The sequence below is a fragment of the Podarcis tiliguerta genome, assembly GCF_965153285.1.
Source record: "Podarcis tiliguerta genome assembly, chromosome: 5".
Classification (NCBI taxonomy): Eukaryota; Metazoa; Chordata; class Lepidosauria; order Squamata; family Lacertidae; genus Podarcis; species Podarcis tiliguerta.
In genome coordinates, this window is record NC_139538.1 from 9,809,657 (window position 1) to 9,828,790 (window position 19,134).

A 19,134-nucleotide genomic window follows, 5' to 3' on the forward strand; every position below is an offset into this window, starting at 1 on the left:
TATTGCGACAGCCGAAATGACGCCTATTTCCAGGCATGTCAATAGTTGCATGGGAAGGGCGTTGTGCAGAACATAAATCAGATTTACATCATTAAATTTGAGGAGAAGGAAATCTTCTCCATAACACTCCATAACTCTGTCACACCTGATCCAGCCTGTGTTACTTAACATCAGTTCTTGTGGTTGAATAAGGCAAGTGAGATGCCTTCATGCATTGATCTGGTATTGCAGCATTTGTAGGCAAAGTGCAATTTCTTACTTTTGGTTTAAGAACAGGTGAGTAAGTTTCTTAACGTGTTTTCAGAAGTGTGATATGAAAATTTGGTTTAATTTTTTTTGGGGGGGATGGAACATATGGATTAGACTAGTAATTGACACATTTCCCTTTTTTCATGTTTGAATTTTGTAGCTAGTTCCTCCATGTCTTTGTTCTTTATCACAGACATCTTCAAATATCCAAAGGGCTGTCACACAGAAGGATGGAATTAGCTTTTTTCTCCTGCTCTGCAGGCTAAGGACCCGACCCAACGGATTCAAGTTACAAGAAAGGAGATTCCAACTAAACATAAGGAATAACTTTCTGACAGTAAGAACTGTTCAACAGACGAATGGACTCCTTCAGGACTTTCCTACCTTGGAGGTTTTTAAACAGAGGTTGGTCAACATTCACGTATGCAAGCTGAGATTCCTGCATTGCAGGGGGCTGGACTACATGATCTTTGGGATTCCTCCCAACTCTACAATTCTATGAAAGTTGAACAGTTAGAACTCTTGTCTTGATAAGACTAAGGAGGTGACATTGGAAAGCAACAAGAAGCCAACAAGAAGGAGGTAGGCCCTAGAGCTTTGACTGACAGTGCACAATCTTGGAGAAGAGATTGTTGAATTCACCAGCTGCTAGTAGGCACTCAGGGACCAGCTGCATCAATATTATTTCCTTAGAAATAAGGAATAAAGGGGAATTTCTGTATTTTGCCAACTCTTTCCTTTTTTAAAAAAGCAATTTGTGAGAAAGATATTTTGAGCTTTGGACAGACATACTAGGCTACTTTTGCACAAAATCAAAATACATTTATTTGATAATGTTAACAGAGAGTACTCTTATAGTGAATACATTGAAAATTTCAAAGAGAGGAAAAAAAGCAGACTTCTGTTATCTACAGAAGTGTAATAGTCCCTTGCTCATTCTTCCTCAAGCAGTCAAACAGGGGGAATACTTAGGGCCAAATGACATGTTCGAATAAAGATGTGTATTTTAAACCTTGGCAGCTGCTTTTGATAGAGAAAATCAGCTTCAGGAGAGGAGGGCAATTTTCAAAAGAGAACCAGAAGAAAAGTGCAGGTGGGAAAAGGCAAGGGTTAAGCACCTCACCACTTTGCCACTGAAAATTGCCACCTCTTGATTCTGTTTTTCACTAGAAGAATCAGCTGTTGTAATTTAAATGCATCTGTTTGCACATAACAGAAAGTTTGTCCCTTATTGGGCTTGCTTCCTTTGGAGAAGTGGGCACTGGAGTCTAGGGCATAAGCCACTTGGTGTGCAAGTTCCACTAAAATTAATGGGAGTTGCATGGTTCTCATGTATGTGTGGATGACGCATTCCAACTACCACGCTTCAGAACCTATGGAACAACCTCTTCAAAAAAACCACTAACATATGTTACATAAATGCATTCATTCTACAGCTGCTTCTATTAAAAGCAACAAGCTTTTAGTTTGTCTTTTTCAATTGCATTGTTTTGTCATTGCTGTCAGGATGCTCTTAGCAATGTTTGTCCTGATATCTGTATGTCAGCTGAACAGAACGTACAGCAATTAGGCACTCATTCCTCTTATTTGCTTCCTTGAGATTTATGCCTTCCCATTCTTAGTTTTGTCAAGGCCATTTAAAACATAGGGGGCCTTACCTATACCTAAAACAATACTTTGCTGGTGATTTCTTAGCCTCTTCTCCACTAATTTGTCCCATTAAGGGCAGATACATAATATGCTGACTCAATCATTGGTTTTGTTTCTACAAAATTAAGGGGGAAAATAATTTATGAAATTTGTTTTAGATCAGCCTACAATCTAAACACAAGTTGGGACAAGGCTAGAAGCCTGAAAGTTTCAGTAGACTAATAAAGGCACAAACATTAAACTGAAAGAGCAACTATAAAGATATGGGAACCTCATAAGAGTTGAAAGAGAGAAAAGTGGGAAACAGAAGAGGAAGAATCATAGAGGAGGAGGAAAGGGCAAAGGGCTTTTAATGCATTAGTAGCAATAATAATAGTATTTATATAGGTTTTTAAAGCTCAAACTATTGGCCAGATGCTATCGTAATTATCTTTACAACAACCTACAAAGGCCACTTTACTCATTACCTTTCTGTAAGTGTACCTGAGATGTTCTAAAGGTTTAGCTGAAGATAACCTTTAGTATATCATATTGGTGTACATGACGAGGACTCCTGGCTACAGCTGTCAAGTGCATACTCAAGAGCAAACTTGGACTATACTGCTGCATAATGTATGAAACTACCCAAAGGTAGGCCAACATCATTACCCTTACATTGCAAGGGTGTGTTTTAGAGGCAGTTGCTTGCTGAAGTCACCCAGTAGCATGCTCCAGTCTGAGGTGAAACTTGAAGTGAAGCATTCCAGTCTTCACACTGATAGCCATTATACTACAACAGCTTGGCTAGCATGACATGCAGAATGTCATGGAACTTCTTGGTTCAGAGGGTGGGATGGAGCTTGGAAGGAGAATAAGGAAGAGCTAAAAATGTACTTTTATATGCCTGTTGTCTTTGTCCATGGAGTTTTCTTGGCAGGTATACTGGAGTGGCTTGCCAGTTCCTGCTCCAGGTGGATCACGTTTGGTCAAAACTCTCCACTATGACCTGTCCATCTTGGGTGCCCTGCTCAGCATAGTTCATAGCTTCTCTGAGTTATTCAAGCCCCTTCGCCACGACAAGGCAGTGATGGTTTTCCCAGTAGTGATGTATGGAAGTGAGAGCTGGACCATAAAGAAGGCTGATCACCGAAGAATTGATGCTTTTGAATTATGGTGCTGGAGGAGACTCTTGAGAGTCCCATGGACTGCAAGAAAATCAAACCTCTCCATTCTTAAGGAAATCAGCCCTGAGTGCTCACTGGAAGAGACTCCAGTACTTTGGCCACCTCATGAGAAGAGAAGACTCCCTGGAAAAGACCCTGATGTTGGGAAAGATGGAGGGTACAAGGAGAAGGGGACGACAGAGGACGAGATGGTTGGACAGTGTTCTCGAAGCTACCAGCATGAGTTTGACCAAACTGCGGGAGGCAGTGGAAAACAGGAGTGCCTGGTGTGCTCTGGTCCATGGGGTCACTAAAAGTCGGACATGACTAAATGACCAAACAACAACAACAAGAATGTACTATTACTTGATCAAGGACCTCTGGTAACACATGGTGGCAGTGTTGTAGATTCCACATACTCACAATGAAAGAATGAGTGAAAGAACCAAGAGATACTTCAGTCTACTAAGAACAGCCCTATGCTTTAGGCAGGGAGACAATGGCAGCCCAGTCTGCTCAGTTACCGGTATTTGTATTTACAACCCCCAGTGACTAGCCCAAATGGAGGTACAGATTTGAGGGGTTCTGAAGAGCTTTAGATATGATGATGATGATATATTTATTTATACCCCACCTTTTTCCCTGACAGGAATCAAGGCGGCATACAGATAAAAAAAGAATTGCTAAAAACATGAGGGGGGGGCGCAATTAAACATTAATATAATTAAAACTACATATACATATAAAATCTGTTTAAAACATACAAATAATTACAATAAAAACAGCATGGCAACAGCCCTTGTATTATAAGCCTGTTGGAATAAGAAGGCTGTCAGCTGCATGTCGAAGGACAACAAGGGAGGAGCTAGACCAGCTTCTCCAGGGAGGGTGTTGGCAGAAGCCACCAAGTAGGGAGACAGTCTGGCAGAAGCCACCAAGTAGGCCCTCTCCCATGTCCCCACCAAGCATGCTTGTAAGGGTGGGCAGGACTGAAAGAAGGGCCTCCACTGAAAACTTCAAAACCCGGCCAGGTTCATATGAGGGAATGCCATATTTCAGATAGCTTGGACCTAAGGGAGTTGTATGATACCTATAACCCGGTCAGCGATGTGGCTACTGCTCTTTGAGCCAGTTGAAGTTTCTGAGCACTTTTCAAAGACAGGCCCCACACAGAGCGCACTAAAGTAATTCCAACAGGGTGTCGGGTGTCACTGTGGCCAAAGCAGACATCAGAAGGGATGGACAGCTGGCACACTAGCTTTAACTGTGCAAATGCTCTCCTGGCCAACACAGAAACCTGAGCATCTATGCTCACGGCTGAGTCCAGCAGCATGCCCTAACTATGAACCTGTGTCTTCAGGAGTAGTTAAACAGCAAACCAGAAGAGGAGGAGATTAACACAATGATTTATCTAATGGAGAGTGAGTCAGATGATATCCTGTTATCATTCCAGCTCAGTGAGGAAGAATTAAAGAAATATTATATAGGGAATAATAGTATTGAAGAAGATTTCACTCTGACATATAAAGTGATTTACGAAGGGGAAACCCACACTTGCATAAAGAAAATGAACTCATGGATTATTTTATTACCTCTATAGTATGCAGTTGAGCTTTCCTGACAAGATGTTTAGGGACAGAACGTTTGTGGGGGCCAGAGATGTCTGAACAACTACAGTTGGGTGGGAAACTCACCTAGGAAAAAGAAGTCCTCTAGGGATGGAAGGATCTGCCAATTTCCGTTTATCATAGAATCATAGAGGTGGAAGGGACCCAAGGAGGAATCTCAGCTAAAGCATCCATGACAGAGATGGCCATCCAACCTCTGCTTAAAAACCTCCAAGGAAGGAGAGTCCATCACCTCTCCTGCGAGTCTGTTTCACTGCCAAACAGCTCTTACTGTCAGAAAGTTTTTCCAAATGTTTAATTGGAATCTCCTTTCTTATAACTTGAAGCCACTGCCTCGAGTCCTACCCTCAAGAGCAGGAGAAAACAAACATCAGCTGCTCATTTTCACAATCTTAAATTCCATTCTCCATATTTCTGGAGAAAATTGTTGTTGCTGTTTACTTTAAATCTTCATAAAAACTCTGCAGCATTTAATGCAAATTTCTTCCAATAAACACATTTTTGTATGCAGACCAGTGGTTTCCAATTAGCTGTTACTGGGGACCCCCAATTTCTCAAAAGCCAAGCCATGGACCCCCTACTTTTGAAAATTTTGATAACTCGATGCTGCTGCAGAACACACCTAGGGAGTCTGTGGCCCCATCCCTTCCCGCTCCAAATTATTTTTTGTCATTTTTGCATGGTACTATCACAAATTTTGGTGGGACGCGGGTGGCGCTGTGGGTTAAAGCCTCAGTGCCTAGGGCTTGCCGATCGAAAGGTCGGTGGTTCGAATCCCCGCGGCGGGGTGCGCTCCCGCTGTTCGGTCCCAGCGCCTGCCAACCTAGCAGTTCGAAAGCACCCCTGGGTGCAAGTAGATAAATAGGGACCGCTTACTAGCGGGAAGGTAAATGGCGTTTCCGTGTGCGGCTCTGGCTCTGGCTCGCCAGCAGCAGCAGCAGCAGCTTTTAATGGCTGGACTTGGCCGGCCACATGCTCCAACTCGTCCTTCTTGGTGGAGGAACCCTTAGCTGCATTGATCAGCTCATCTGCTAGGCACTCAGCTATGGTCTTTATGTTGCAGAAGGCAGCTTCACGAGCTTCATGAGCCCCAGTGCAGAGCAACCAGATAGCCTGATTGACACAATGCAAAGGTGACACATCAACAGCTTGTCTCCTCACTGTGCCAGCTCAACCAATACGGTAGAGTCTTCATGAGGGCCACTGTTGATGATGGCATTCACCAGGACTTGAAGGGGGTTCTATCCTGAGCAGATGGATGATCTCAAAGGCATGCTTAATGATGCACAGTCATGAGCTTCTTGCCATTGTTGCGTCTGTGTATTATCATTGAGTTAGTGAGGCACTCAACAATAGGACACTGGGCTATGCAGAAGCGCTTGGCAGCATAGCGCCCAGCACTGTGTGGCAAATACTTGGCATATTTCTCCTTCACTGCAATGTAATCCTGCAAGCAGATGTCACTGATCTGCACATCATTTGTGCCCCATTTCCCAAACAACTTGATATCAGGGGGTCTCTGCCACAGCAGGGACTGTCTCCCAGTCAGTCATTATGGAGGCGCTTCGCTCTCCTCCCCGTGTCCCGCTTGCTCACAGAGGCAGAAAAGCTAATATATTCATTTTTATGCACACTTTCCCCATATATTTATAAACTTGGTTTGGTTGGAGAACTGCATTGAAAATTTCAGGTAAGTGAGAATTTCAACAGATTGCTATGTTCCAGTTTTCAGGTTGTTTCTGAAAGTGCAGATTTGATAGATTCAACTTTAAATGAGAACTGAATCAAATCTCTCTCCCTTCTCTAGTCACTACTGTGAGGCACCATGAGAGAGTTAGGAAGCAACAATTAGACCTCCATGGCAGCAATGGCAGCAGGTAGATGGTGTTCATATGCTGAAGGAAAAGCAACAACAAAGAGTTTCAGAGGTATTTTTAGCAGCATCATTGAGTGTCACTGCTGCTTATCAGGCTGGGGTGGGACAAGGCAGTAGCAAGGCTGGGGCTGTATTAGGAGTGCTGGATTGGTTCCACCAGTGCCCTTAACCTCACCACCAACCTGCCCTGCCCCAGCTCGGTGCAGGTAAGCAGCAGTGATGCCAGTGTCAGAAGGGCAGCTCCATGGCCCACCACATATGCTGCTAATGGGAGGTACGGGAAATTTTAGCAGGCATACCAAAAAACAGGGAGGGAAAGTTACAGTGGTGAAACAGAAAAACCCAGAAAGGAAAATTGTCCGCCAGAAGTTTCTGTTTGCTACAACTGCATGTAAATGAGACATTTTACAAGAGCATGCTTTGCAGGTGTAACAGTACAACAAATAACTACTTTCTGGAATAATTGGCAGACAATCCAGTAGTTAAAATGAGAGTGTGGCAGCACAAACAAACGTGGATGGGTACCCAGTTGAATGTAAGCTAGACTCTGGAGTGGATGTCACAGTTCTCTCACTGACTATTTAGACTACATTCAAGATAGAGCCTTCTAGAGTCAGATAGAAACCTAAAACAACAATGAGAGAAACACTCTGCAACAGTGGAAAGGTTCAAAGCAACTATGCATTATAATGGTGAATAAAGAAAAGTTATTTATGTGATATCAATGCTTGTTAAGACTCAGAGCATGTGAGGGCCTGGTATTGCTTAAATGGCTGGGATAAATGGCATTAAACATTGTCAGCAGCCAACCCACACACAGACTATCCCACACTCTTCCAGGGTCTGGGCTGGATAGGAACTTCAAATAAAATTAATCTGAAACCAAATTCCATTTTTTCCCATATTTGTTTCCAGACAAGTGCCAATTTCACTCTTTAAAAAGCTGGAAGAAGTGGAAACGGAGGTCACTGAACCTGTTGGCGATCCCACAGATTGGTGCGGTCCAATGGTTATTACTGGTAACAGGTGGGAAAGTATGGATCTGTGTTGATTATTCCCAATTGAAATATAGAAGAGAACCGTATCCCATACCAGTTGGGAAGGCAAGTCCAAAGTCTTTTTTTTTTTTTTTAAAGATATTTATTAAAGTTTTCAATATATTACAAAAATTAGAAAGAATAAGGAAGAATAAAAAGAAAAAGAAAATACAAAATAGAAACAGTTAAAAACAAATCAGTCTTTCCATATCTTATCTTTCATTTACTTGTTTCCCTGACCTCCTCACACCTCCCTTTCTTGCATTCCAGTTCAATTGGTTAATTCAGCAAATCCTTTCCCTCTTTAATTTTATCTTAATCTTTTATCCTAATATATTATAGCTTTAAATTATCACCTGTTAACAATCCATTTTTACATACTCCTTAACATTGCTGCTAAAAAAATCCCACTTAACTTCAATCCAGCATCATTCTAACATTCATTCAAATTCTTTTCTAAATTAGATGCCAACAGTGGATTCTGACCAATTTCATTGACAGAAAGCTCAACACAACTAACAAAATTTATTACTGTTTTGTTTTTATTATTTATTTTGTGTTTTATCTTGTATTTTTATGCTGTGAACTGCCCTGAGGTCTACGGCTGAAGAGCAGTATACAATTTGAATAAATAAATAAAATAAAAATATTCCCTTTGGGTGTTTCCAGTTCAAAATACTACCCTTCAGAATCACTTCAATTCCAAGCACTTCCAGAAAAGAAAAGAAAAGAAAAGAAAAGAAAAGAAAAGAAAAGAAAAGAAAAGAAAAGAAAAGAATAGAATTTGGGGCTGTTGAGGGGGTCCTGAGTAATATGGACAATGTTATAATCATGGTGCAAAATATGGAATTACTTTATACACGACTGTGACAGACCTTACAACAGCTTCTTGAGGCAAAAGTCACACACAACCAGAAGAAATGTGAGTTTACAATCTGTAACTTCCAAAGAACCTAAGGATTTATCGGAACCCAGATTTTTAAAAACCACTGAAGAGCTTCAAAATGCAAACTAAAATAGGACAACCCCTCAGCCATATTTTAACCTAGCACTGTTCTGTTTTAATTTGCATCAGAGTCTCTTGGGTTGACATGCCAATTTCCATATTTGTGAAAATAACTAAATATTCTAATATTCTCCAAATACAGAATGTGCAATCAAATTATCATGAGTCTGGTGCAATGCTCTTGGTGAGAAGAGTTCCATCCAGAAATATGGTTCACTCATGGATCAAACATCACAAGTAGAACTTTTGTTTCAACACCCATCCCCTCCAACATAATGCTCTTCTATAGAGTTGGCAGAGGTGGATTTAGGGCAGTGTGACCACTTCCCTTGCACAGGCTTCAGGGTCCAAGGGGTGTTTCCCACCTCTTTCCCAAAGTTAGCACTTGCTCAGCTTTGAAAAGGAGATGGAAGGGCTCTAGGATGCTGCCAGAGCCTCATGCCTTCTTCCCAAAGTCCAGAGCCTTGCTTAGTTGGCTTTGAAAAGGCAGTGCAATAGCTGGGCAGTGGTGCCAAATTTTGACCTCGCACAGAATTCTATATTATCAAGCTCCACCCCTGGAATTGGCTCTCACATTCAGCTGTAAATCACTATATTGAATAATCAACTTATGAGAAATCAAATGAAGTGTCTGCATATGGAGACCAGCCAGGATTCCAATGTGGAACTTTTCTCAGATTAGTCCAACATATTCCCTTCACCGCACCTAAGGACAACAACAGAGCTTAAGAGAATGTAGGGCAAGACAAGAGGGACTCACAAAGCGGTCCCTAAACAATACCCATCTGCATCTGCTGCCTGAGACAGCTGTCTCACTCTACAAATGGTAGGGCCAACCCTAGCATTTCCACTTCCATCAGCCAATCAAAGCATGATTTTATTTATTTAGAAGATTTTTATTTGTAAAACCTGTCTTTCAGAACACAGTGCCTGCACAAGAAAGGCTCTAAAAGACATGAAAATACAATTAAAAACAAACTGAACAAGCAATGCAGCAGGTACATCACCACTCAGCCAAATGCAATACTTGCAAATACAGTATGTGTCTCTACAGTTCTTTTTTAATGGGGAGTGAAAATCAGCATCAGAATTAAAGCAGGGAATGAAGAAGTGGAGAGTGAAGATCAGCCTCAGAATGAAAAGGGAAAGTGAAGATCAGCATTGGGATGAGGAGGAGGAGGTGGTGGAGGAGGATGAGGATGAGGAGATAACAGCAGAGGCAGCAACAGGTGGATCTGCTGCACCTCCCAGGGGGTCCAGATCCACTGTCCAAGGCGGCTACCTCACCCTACTTCATGGGCCAGCTGGCCCTGGCTGGTATTATCCAGTTTGTTGTATGAAGGAAGTGGGACTCATAACAGTAGTAGTTTCTACTGAATATTCATAATTTGAAAATGTTATTTTTTTGAGAAGTGTGATGTAATTATTCTCCTCTGTCAAACCTTGAGAGGTATGCAAGGGAGGGCTCATCATATTGCCCTGGAGGAAGAAATGACCCTAGCTCATTTCCAATTCCGAGTTAATTCACTGAGTATGTGCAAACAGATTATTTCCCTAGGACCCAGCAATGAAGAAAAGGAACCAACAAAAAAGTTAGCCTGGTGAGGGGGGAAAACTTCATTCAACCCATGAGCTTCATTTAGGGAAACAGGAGCATCTACCATGTAGAGGAGACGCTCTCCTTGCTCAGCAAGTAGAAGATGAGACATACCGCACAATTATAGCCGAGCAATTCACCCACTAGAACTGGTGAGATGATTACTCTATTTTTCACAGCATGCCTCATGGGTAATGACAAGCAGTGCATGCAACTTTACGCGTGAGTGTCTTGTGTCTGTTTATTCCCAGCAATGCCAGCAGGAAAAACTGTATCTTACGGCACTCTGAACCATAGGTCCTTGATGCTTCAATAAGCAGCTCTCACAATGTGCTTTAAGTCAATTTTTCTCCCCTTGGAACTATATATTTGTAACAAGATTCCACATGGCACCCATTTCACAGAGAAATCACAAAGCACTTTGCTCTTTTTTTAAAAAAAGAGGAGGGAGGGGGGAAGGAAGGAAGGAAGGAAGGGAGAGAGAGAGAGAAAGAAAGAAAAAAGGAAAGAAAGAAAGAAAGAAAGAAAGAAAGAAAGAAAGAAAGAAAGAAAGACAATGAACTAGCTGTCTTGCTTTCATTTACATTTTTCAAGTTGCTTTCTCAGTTCTCAAAGTCTTTAACCTCTCAAGTGTTCCTGGACAGCCACTAGACATCCACCACTTGGACTGACTTTTGATAGGTGCCATGGCAGTTGCAAAGAACAGAGCTGCAGCTATTTACTTAAGAGGTTGGCGGCCATAGAGCTGAGGAATGTTTTCTGTAGCCTCACAAAAGGATAAGTTTTACTACACAATATAGGCACTTTCTAACAGATGAAAGAAATGGATTCAGTGTTGGGCACACAGCAAGCCAGGGAGACCTCAGTGGATAATGATACATAGTTAAGAGATGAACTCCAGAGCGCGCAGCACATTTACTGCCAATGAAATGCAGTTGTAATTATTTTCTCATCCACCTTCCCACACTCCCCATTTTAAGAATCCAAGTCCTAATAGCCAATATGTTACACAACTCTCTTCTATGTGCCGTGAGAGAGGGGAATGACAAATTAGTTCTCATGAAAGCTTCTAAAAGTTCTGATCCTCTAATAAGGGTTGTATCAGCGTGTTAGGAGAGATGGTATACATATTGCTATTGTACAGCTGTCTGCATCAGCTCAGACCTTGGAGGCCTCAGATCCATGTGAGAGATGACAGCAGACATGTAGGTCTGTGGTCGGGAACCTGAGGACTGTGGGCTGAATGTGGCCTCCAGGCCTCTCTATCTGGCCCTTGGGAGTCTCTCTCACTGGATCTGCTTTGCACACTGAGTGCTTTGGGCAAGCTGGAATGTATCACTGAACAGTGATAATTAGCTCTTGCTTGTCAGGAGGTTAGGACAGAAAGGGCTGTGAAACTGTGTATAGAAACTAGCCTACAAATGTTAAATTTACATTCAATGGCATGTGGCCCTTGGAAAGATGCCCCGAAGGTAACAAGGCATTGGGGCTTAAAAAGGATTTCCTGTAGATCCAAGGTTCTACCTTCTACCTTCACACTAGCATAAATATTTAATAGCTGTAATGTGCAGATCCTCAACTCTTGTTATTGGGAGGTGGGTAGGTACTAACGATTTTACCCCAGGTTCCAACAGGACAGCCGGTATGAGATGAGAAGAAAAACAAAGTAAGAAAAGGCAGACAGCCATCAAGGGTGCTCTCTTCACTGTCTGTTACCTATTGCCCTAACAGAGGTCATTTTAGGGTAGTGTAACCGGTGCGGTTGCACTGGGCACTATGCTGCAGGGGGTGCCACAATAATGCTGTATAATAATGGAGCGCAAGAGGCTGGGAGGGGGGGCAATTTTTAGCGATGCACAGGGTGCTGCTGAAATCTGAGAGTGCAAATTCCGCCACTGGCCCTAAATAGATTTCAGTAAGTACCATAAACAACAACAACAAGTACCATAAGTACCATAAACAACAGCAACAACAAGTAGTACCATAAAGAAACTGGGGCTTCAGATTGTATAACACCATCCTGAGTCACATCTACTGCTTCCCTATGACTACCATGGCAGACCTTAGTAATTTGCCGCCCTGTGCAAGGTCAACACTTGATGCCCACCCCCCATTCTCACGGTGTCGGCTTAAGCCAGGCTTTGGGAAGGAGGTGCGAGGCTCTGGCAGGGTCCTTGTTGTTGTTGTTGTTTAGTCACTTAGTTGTGTCAGACTCTCCGTGACCCCATGGACCACAGCACGCCAGGCACTCTTGTCTTCCACTGCCTCCCGCAGTTTGGTCAAACTCATGTTCGTAGCTTCGAGAACACTGTCCAACCATCTCGTCCTCTGTCATCCCCTTCTCCTTGTGCCCTCCATCTTTCCCAACATCAGGGTCTTTTCCAGGGAGTCTTCTCTTCTCATGAGGTGGCCAAAGTATTGGAGGCTCAGCTTCAGAATCTGTCCTTCCAGTGAGCACTCAGGGCTGATTTCCTTCAGAATGGATAGGTTTGATCTTCTTGCAGTCCATGGGACTCTCAAGAGTCTCCTCCAGACCATAATTCAAAAGCATCAATTCTTTGGTGATCAGCCTTCTTTATGGTCCAGCTCTCACTTCCATACATCACTACTGGGCAAACCATAGCTTTAACTAAAACTCCATGGCAGGGTCCTAGAGCCCAGTAAACGCTTGCAGGCCAATAAGAACTTGCCCAATGTTGGGAAGAAGGAAGGAAGAAGCTAGGACCCTGTCAGATCCCTCATACCTCCTTCCCCAAACCAGGCAAGTACTTACCAGGCTTTGAGAAGGTGCTCTCCTTGGCTGTGTGCCCAGTGTGGCTGTACCACTGCCCTAAATCCGCCTCTTGACTATTCTGTTAAAGTGGGCTCTATCAGCCAGGCAGATAAATTTATTACAGCACTAGATATATATGTTTTCAAATCCCCAGAAAGAGAGGAAAATAGATTGGTGGGATGGGTTCTTCAGCATTTTAGTTCTTGGAAAGAAAATCATTGTTAAAGTAAAAAGAAAAGAAATGCGAGAGAAATCAGTATGTGCTTCCTGTAGTTAGTTCTCTCTCAGCTGACCAAAGTACTAATATAGGCATTCTTAGACATCAGACACTGAGTTAATATTATGAAGTGACATTTAAAAATGAATCCAAATATGGCAAATGAAGAATTGGACCTCATAATTTCCACCTAGAAGCTTAAATTTATTCTTGCCCATTAACATTTGACCATCTAAGATCCTCTGGCTATGAAACCTAATTCTCAAATCCCAAACTGGAGTATTGCCACCAGAAACCAAAGCTTCTTTATAGCCAATGCCATTTCATCAAATTCACATTCATTGATTAGAGTTTGAGAAACCCATCAGATTTAGAATTTGCATTTCCCCTCAGTTTCCGCACAGATTACAAGTACATGGCATGTGAAACGGCTCATATTTCTTGAGTTAAATTATTGCTGCTTCTGAAACCAAAAACAACCTATTATTAGGTACAAATTAAAATGTAACTTGGATTCTATTTGGTGAAGTGTAGTAGATATTGTGTTGTACTAAAATGACTGATTGACAAGCATGCTATGTTCTCTGCGTGGCAGTCTTTTAAATCTGTGATTACTTTAATATTGAAATGTTTCATAGAAATGTTTTCAAAGTGTAGTTATAAACTACTCTTGGATGTGAAAATAATCACTAAAGTATTTCTTGGGTACTGCTTTGTACAGGCACTTCAACATAGGGTCTGAAATCGGAGTGTTATTCTTTTTTCCTAAATGTATCATTATTGCAAATGATATACTTTTCCAGAAGGAAGTGCATATCTGGCCCTTAAAGGCCTTCAGAAAAAGACATAGAAAATTCAAGAGAAATATCGACAAATATTTTAAAACGTATTCAGCAATGCAAGTAAAATGGTCACAAGAGATACCGTATATTCAACGTAAGATGCTATTATATTAAAACATGTTGGTGTTTTCATTTCTCTATGGTTCACTTCCCACCTCTGCTTTCACTATACAGTGGTACCTCAGGTTAAGAACTTAATTTGTTCTGGAGGTCCGTTCTTAACCTGAAACTGTTCTTAACCTGAGGTACCACTTTAGCTAATGGGGCCTCCCGCTGCTGCCATGTCGCCACCATGCAATTTCTGTTCTCATCCTGAAGCAAAGTTCTTAACCTGAGGTACTATTTCTAGGTTAGCAGAGTCTGTAACCTGAAGCATCTGTAACCTGAAGCGTCTGTAACCCGAGGTACCACTGTACATGGTTTGTTTCACGGGCAGGGATACTTCTAAAGTAACAATCACCGGGGGTGGATCAAGGGCTGCGGAAGCTGTGCACATGAACTGGGGGTGCTGAGCTGGAGGGGCGGAGCCTTCTCACAGCAAGGTAAGTGAGGTGCCAGGTTTTGGGAAGGAGCTGCAAGACTCTACAGGTTCCTAGAGTCCTTCTTCCTCCTTCCCAAAGCCTTATTGGCGCTTTCTAGCTTTGGGAAGGAGGTGGGAGGGCTCTGGGACCCTTTCAGAGCCTCACGTCTCCTTCCCAAAGCCCCATGCCTGTCTTACCCAGCTTCGGGAAGGCAGCACAAGGGCTTGTGGGGTGTGTGTGTCAAATTTTGGCCTTGCGCAGGGCGCCATATTACCCACAGCCGTCACCGCAAGCAGCACCTTCCGCAAGCAGCAGTTTCTTTTAATCTTTCAGAATGTCTCAGCTGGGTGAGGAAGGCAGGCAGAGAGGGAGCTGAATGGACATCTCAGGGTACGATAGCCCAAAGCTTAGAATGACGTGGCCACAGAGGAGGCTTTGTGTGTCGAGACCCCGCAGCCACCCCCTCGTTGGGAATAACTCACACAAGGACACGGATATTAGGTTTATGTTATTGGGCAAATTTTGGCCACAACTTTATTGAAACTACAGAATGTGAGCGGTATTGGCTTAGGCATTGATTGGACCTGACTATATCTGACTCCTGCCCATTGTGCAAGAAGTCCAGTAAGGGTAAGGCACCGGTAGTGGGAGCCCTTTCGATGCGAACCAACTCAAGCTCCCCCTGGTGTTCCCATCGGGGTTGTGTCAAGGCCTTAGCCCCCCAGCCGGGCTTCAGACTAGATCAACACCCCCGGATTCCTTTAACGGAATACCCTTAAGCATGGAGGGGCAGGTGATGGCCACACCTCCCCTCCCCCACACAAGGTCAAACAATGCCTAACCGCAACCCTAACAAAGTTGTGACGTTTGCTACGAGGTAGGCGAAAACCAAGTGGCCAGTGCCAATTTGCCAAGTGGAAAATATTCCTACCAGGCCCCTCGGACAACCAAGGCAACCAACTGAAGTCCATAGCTAGGCCATTGCCTAACCTGCAAAATAGAGAGGGAGGGAGGGTGATTGAGGAAGTGGGCCAAAGAGGAAGTCCTCTGACTCGCTCCTCCATTTAAACAGCCACGGCCATGCCCCCCCGGCCAGTGGGTTGGTTGGTTGGCTGGCTGGGCTCTGACGTGGCTGGGATCCCCCAGGCTATGGGGGGACAGTCCCCCGCCCCCGGTGGGGAGTGGGTGGCTATGTGGTCCACCGCAACTCCTACCCACTGGGAAGTGGAGCGGATTTCTCACCCTGCTAATTAACTTTGCCTTAGCCACCACAGAGACATGAAGAGGAGACTCCCCAACAGATCTTAGGGAGCGGTCAAGCTGCTCAGATAGACTGCACCCAAGATAAATATGGATTTAAAGATGAAAACCAGAACCCCTTGAACTGGACCCAGAAACAAACTAGCAGTCAGTGCTGATCATATAAAATTGTTATCCTGACCTTGACAACTCACATTGAGATGAAGACAGGTCACTTCTTTCTGCTCAAGCATTCTTTTTGCATTTGTTGGATTATATTGAACTTACCAAGTACTAGTTGGGAATTTTTCCCCAGCAGCCAGAATATTTTTTTGCCTATACTTTAAATTGTTCATATCAATTAAGTATTAATTAATAACATAGTCAATTAGTTAAAATAAAAGCAGGGTTAAACCCTGGCTGATTTTAACATGTCCTTATTGATGTATTATTACCTTTTCCATCCTCTTTCCGCCCAGCCTCTGTGCTATCCATGGAGTAGTTTTCAAAGTGCATATGTTTAAAGCCATTCACATAAATAAGAAGGAAACAGTATTTTCTTCAGCAAACCTTGCAGAAAATACTTGAATTTCTGATTTCTTTTGTTAGGTTAGATTTTGCCTGTGCAATTTTTTTTTTTAAAAAAATACACATTGGAATTACAGCCTCTCAAGACACAAACATTTACCAGCATTAATGGGCACGTCCCCAGGTTCAACAAGCCGCTTTTCTTAAGTAACTCCTTGCTTTCTCATTGGGTCCAATTCAAATGCTGTTAAATCTATAAAAATCAATAGTGAGTCTATGCATTATGTAGCCGTTCCATCTAAAAATATATAGTATGGAATATGGGCCAGATACAATAGAGCAGCCAAGCACATGTAATTTACCAAACAAATCTAAAGCACTCCCACATTGATTTTTGTAGTTTTCTAGCCCCTAGTCACTAAGCAGAGAGAGAGAGAGGAAAATGGCTTACTTACAAAGTGCGCTAGTTCTTGGGGCTACAACATGTTCATCTTAGTGTCTCTGAAGAAGGGTTGCAGGCCAGTTACCACTGCCAATGAATTTCTAGGTCATCTTCCCAGTTTGCAATATTCACTTTTAGGACCCAAAATATTGGTTGCTAAAATTACACCAATCAAGTGTTTTTCTGTAAAAGTATATCCAAGGGCAAATATCTACACACAACGAGGAAAAAATGGTATGTGCGTGCATTTATATAAGATTATTTTTCCCAGTGCTTTTAATGACAAAAAAACTAGCAATGAGAGTGAAAGGAATAATAGCAGAACCCAAGTTGATACTGTTGCCTATAAATCTATTAGCTCTACATAAACAAGCAAGCAAGAATTAGTGTTTAAAATGATTTAGGGAACCATTCTTATTTTTTAAAGTGGGTAAATTCCTTTGCTAGTGTTGCTTTTCAAAAGTCTTCTTCTATATTCTTAAGATGTATTTGAGCACACTTACACATGTAGCTGAAGAGGATAAATTTGGCTGTTGCTTAAGCCTAGGCAGCAAGCTATGAAATATGATTATTTTAACACTCACATAACCCATTCTCTGAGCACATCACAGACCTAAGGCATGTTGTATGTAGAATGCTTTCTCATATTTTATTTACTCATAAGTATCATTAACACACACAAGATCTATAGCCCCTGTTGCCATGTATCTCTCTCTCTCTCTCTCTCTCTCTCTCTCTCTCTCTCTCTCCAAGTCTTTAGTAGTCCCATGCTTATCTATTTCAGTCAAATGTATTTCTTATCGGGGGAAAATAGTGAGCAACCTGACAATACACTGTTATCGAGTTTTTTCAGCTGAGACCCACATGTCATTCAGCATGCAGACATGCCTGTGCTTGATTGATGGATGGGTTTGTGACAAATAAAACGAGGATCAACAGCTTTGCACCTTTCCCCCCCATCAGGAACCCAGAGTAAAGCACAACTCTGTAACAATGGCCGGATTAGGGATGCATTAGCTCTCCATCGACCAAAACCCATCCATTCCCATCAATACTTTGCACTTAATAACCTGAAGCTATGATAAGAAAACAAAAGAAGGAGAAAGGGGTAGGAGAAAACAAATCAATAGAAGAAGGGAATGTCTGTAAGATGTACTGTCCAAATGAAGGGAAAAAAATATTTTTTTTTGCTGAATTGGTAGGATAATGCCCCTTGACAAGAGAACAATGTACTGTCAGGGTTTATCAGGGAGAAATTGGCACAGTGTTAAGCACAGGTCTGGCATCTGAATGATGGCACTTACTGTGGCTGGAAAAATACATCATTCCCAATGTGTAGACAATACCTGCCAATATCCATCTAACAGTACCAGACATCACAAACCTTTAAGAATCACAAACCTTTAAGAATCACATTCCCGTTATATGATGTAGAGACCTCATTTTGACTCTCTATACCTATTTTATTCCTAACAATAACTCTGGGCTAAAAATGGTATTGGCCATTGTTTTTGAAGTCCTTACAACTTGATTTATATCTTCATGTTCTATGATGACTTCAATATTATTATTATTATTATTATTATTATTATTATTATTATTATTATTATACTTTGTAATTTGCTTTATCTTGCCTAAACAATCCAAAGCAACTTACTATTAATATTTTTCTCTTCTAAAATATCAAAGAAATCCACAAGTGGATGCTAAATATTCCATGAAATCAAGAAACATCCTTATGTAAATTGCAGGCTACTTTCTCATTTGAGGTGGGGTGTAACACTGTATCTAAGCTACACCTTGTCAGCAGACAGATGTGGAGGCATGCCCCATGACTTAGTGCTTCCCCATACATCATTTCCTGCACATAAAAAGCTAGCATGTCAGGGACATTTGCTCCTAGTTCTCCTTGTCCTGCTAGTGTTCTATATGCAGGAAATTCCTGTATGGAGGAACAGTCAATAATGTGAACTACACAGTCCCAGTTTACCAGATTTCACTATTAAAAGAATAATAACAAATACAATAAAACTCAGTAAAAGAACAATATATTGCAATATGAGATTGCAATATCAGAGAAATCCAACATAAGCCACACAAACATAGATCAGCTATAAGACAGTAGACTAGTAAACAAAAATTTGCCAAGTGCTGCAGAGACATCAAGGCTGGTACCAGGCGAGCCTTCTGGGGAAGGATTTCCATTTGAAGGGTGCTGTGCCCTGCAAATCTTTGGGACAGGTTTCACTACAGCAATGGCAAAAGCAAATATCACTTACTGTCTGAAGGCGCACACATATACACACAGTGATAAGCACCTTCTGCCTGACTTATAGTGCTCCCCAGAAAGCTTCTCCCCTCTTCCCTCTTAATTAAGCACACTCTAG

General features: G+C 42.2%; 1 protein-coding gene and 1 pseudogene across 2 annotated transcripts in view; both read right to left on the reverse strand.

The window, feature by feature from the left end:
• LOC310678420 (uncharacterized protein) overlaps window positions 1-19,134 on the reverse strand; it is a 456,546-nt gene that overhangs the window by 142,509 nt on the left and 294,903 nt on the right. The gene's annotated exons all lie outside the window — the stretch shown is intronic.
• Window positions 1,956-6,265, reverse strand: LOC310677831 (small ribosomal subunit protein uS7-like; annotated as a pseudogene). Its single transcript has 2 exons — window positions 5,596-6,265; window positions 1,956-2,014 (listed from the first exon to the last, which is right to left on the reverse strand). The product of its transcript is annotated as a small ribosomal subunit protein uS7-like (transcript).